Consider the following 3,654-nt stretch of genomic DNA (forward strand, 5'->3'; position numbering starts at 1 on the left):
ATACAAGGCAATCACAGATCAATTAAAAATAAGAGGATGGATACAACATCAGAAAGTGGCTTCTACATGAAATTGTGCAAGCGTACAATATATAATTATTTAAGAGTATCTAAGTGATTACTCAGAATGGTTCCAACGAATACAATTTTTCAAATGTGTATGGATGAAAAGCTCCAGAGATGGAACGGGAGTTTCAAAACCCCCACTTCAGAGGCTGGCCAAAATAGAAGGATGCTGGTAAACAATTATGGAATGGTATATGCTCTTAATATTCTATGTATTTAAACTTGTGAAATGCAAAGAACATGCGTTCTTGGTGTAACGTAGCAAAATGGCGGGTATTTTATGTCTTGCAGACCAAAGAATGATCAACTATTGTGGACATCTATTAGGGCCCTAGGATGATGCCATGTGGAGGAGAGAGAGTATTAGGGTTAGTTGAGGGGTAATAAATAGAGTGAAAATTGAGAGGAGAGGGCATCAAATGATATAGGAGTGTTTCTTGGGCAGCCGTAGGCTGAGGGGCACCGTGAGGTGTTGGGGGTGACTGGCACCATTAAAACCAGTTCTATCTTGTTAATTCTTGTATTTTCGTAGAGGGATTAGTAGGTTCTTATCAATTGGTATCGGAGCAGTTTAATCCCGTGGAAGCGCCTGGTATTGCCATTGTTTTTAGGAGAAGAGGATATGCAGAGATGGCTATTGGAGGTCCTGTTGTTTTGCTAGGAACACCACATCGAGGGTGACCAACGGTTGGCAGTAGCTGTTCAATACTTGGAAGGAGATGCGTTAAATTGGATGTACAGGAGGTGCTGATAGAAGTTGGATTCTGTAAGTTTCAAAGAAGTCTAGCAAACTGAGTTTGGCAATGGCCATGCGACGGAGGAGAGCGTGATTTGGGACGGCAACCAGAAAAAAATTATGGATGCTAATGAAGTGGTGGAAATGGGAGACCAAGCAAAACCAAGGGAAAGAATGCCGAGTGAAATCGTTGGAAGATACCGACCAATTACTACGGTGGTCCCATGCCATACTTGGAGAAGAGAGAAGAAGAGAATGAGAGTTTTGGATGTTGAAACCTACGGGATTAAGGTTTCAGTAGCGAGAAATCACGCCGCTAGATCAACGGTCTACAAAGAAGGAGAATCAAAGGAGGCCAGAGGCAATCGGTGGAAAAATCCAAATGGCGGCGATGGTTCCTGTTTGCAGAAAATGGAGAAAACGATGCTGGCTTTTGAGGGTTGTTAGGGTTGGTTTGACTCAACTCAAACCGGTTTATGGGTTTGGTTCAGACATTAAGAGCCAAGGATCTTATTACTTGGGCCTAACTCAGGTAGGCATAATATCAAACTTGAGCCCAAGAGATCCAAGTTCAAAGCTTGGGCCGTCCGTTTCCCCAAGAAACCCCCTTCGCCCAACCCATTTCATTAGCCCTAAGCCCATCTCATTTCATTAACACATATTTCTTAACCCATTCAAAAGAATTATCATGGGCCCATTCCATTTTTATTACCCAAAGCCCAATCCATTCCATCAAAACCAATGCCCAACCCATTTCTCTTAACCCATGGTTTGTATTGGGACACCACCCATTTACAAGACCCACCTTGGGACCAGCCCATTCTATTAAGCCCAGCCCATTCCATTCACCCAATACCCAACCTATCATTTTCTACTCGTGGGTTTAAGTGGGTGAACCCTGCCAATTCAAAAGACCCACTATGGGCCTGGTCCATTTCATCACAACAAAACCCAATCTCTCATTTATAAATTGGACCCAAATAACTCAAACGGACCAAGACCCAAACCCAAAACCAGTTTCAATCAAACTCTTACCAAAAAAGTGGTCCAACCGAACCAGAATATTCGGGAGCCATCGTCTTCAGCCTTTGAAAGTGGAGACGGATAGGGAGGCGTCGAGAATCAGGCTGCAAGGATTGACCTGGGTGCTATTTTCGTTACCAGCAACAAAAGCTTAGACACCGAGTGGATCATCTCTGGTTTTAATACTATTTCCCTAGTTGTCTTGCGAGATATTTTTTAGGGGCTCTAGCGCAAAGGAACACGATCTTTGGGGTTCCTCTCCCAACACCACCAATCATTGCAAGGGTGTGATTTGCACCAACAACACTTAGATCGAATTTTTACCGGAGAAAACCACTTGCTCGGCATCGTTCCCTTGGTTTTTCATTGCAAGTTTTCTCGATTTGCTTGGAGGTCTATCCTGCGGTGGATTACATTCACTTTTTCTCCTTCGTGGTTTAGTGCTTGACTTAGAGGACCTGTGCTCCATCATCGCTTGTGCCATGAAATCATTGACCGAAATTGTTTACCTCTATGCTGGATTTCAGGCGGGTATATGTTCTGAAGCATCGCTTCTTGGTCTTCTTTGCAACCCTATTTTAGTAATGGCAGCGTTGCAACTCCTAGGCTCCCATTTACTCGTCTCTAGTGTTTGGTATAGTGCTTGAGAGGGACCAAGTGCTGCATCTCGCTTTTTTTGTTTGAAGCGGCAATGGAGAATACAACGCATCCAAAAGGCTGCACACCAATGGTTAGTTGCATTCTTGGAATGGGTCATTTTCTCGGTCTTGGAGAATGTTGCTGAGATGGTTTGGCTGCATGTGTAGACTAAGCCTAAATTATTCCTTCACCTCGAGGACAACGAATTTTGGGGGCTGGTAGTGTTAGGGCCCCTAGGATGAAGCCATGTGGAGGAGAGAGAGTATTAGGGTTAGTTGAGGGGTAATAAATAGAGTGAAAATTGAGTGGAGAGGGCATTGAATGATATAGGAGTGTTTCTTTGGCGCCGTAGGCTGAGGGGCACAGTGAGGTGTTGGGGGTGGCTGGCACCATTAAAATCAGTTCTATCTTGTTAATACTTGTATTTTTGTAGAGGGATTAGTAGGTTCTTATCAACTTCACAGAGAGAATAATAAAAAAATAGGAAGACGAGGGAAGAACATATAAGATGAGAGGAGAGAGAAAAGAAAGGGGTTAGGGATGGAAGTAAAGTCTTCTCACGTATACAACCACACAAGCTCTCAAACCATAAACTTAATGCATATTTCCCATTTATATTTCATGATAGGGGGGTAACATCACACGGAAAGGAAGTCAATAGACTCCTAAAAATAAGACCAACTCTCTAAGACACTAACTCAAATAAAGAAACTAAATGAATTAGAAACCAATTATCCTATGGATCTAACTTCTAAAATATAAAAGAAAATATACTAAGAGGATTATTTCCTTAAATGCTATAAATTCCTAGAATTCTACTAAATCATGTGTCAAATTGGACCTAGTTCATCTCTATTTGGAACCTTTTAGTTTGGGTTGGTCAAGAGCGTGGATGTACAAAAGCCCCCATATTTTGTAAAATGAGAGAGCAAGCACCTATGACTAGGATCCACATATTAGATAGGGCAATTGCTACTCATGGTCACCGGGTTGGCTGTAGCTAGCAAATGACATTTCTTTTACCCTAGGATTTTGCTCATGGGTAGGGGGTGTCGACAATGCGGTTTTGGGGTGGTTTGGTTTAGGCTTAACGGTTTTGGGTTGAAAAACACTAGCCCAAACAGCCCATTTGCAAAATAACAGTTTGGGTTCAAACTATATCTGCTTATGCCTAATCACGCTTCAACAATA

This window comes from Hakea prostrata, chromosome 9 (genome assembly GCF_041222555.1).
Source record: "Hakea prostrata isolate BN-2017 chromosome 9, UWA_Hpros_2, whole genome shotgun sequence".
Classification (NCBI taxonomy): Eukaryota; Viridiplantae; Streptophyta; class Magnoliopsida; order Proteales; family Proteaceae; genus Hakea; species Hakea prostrata.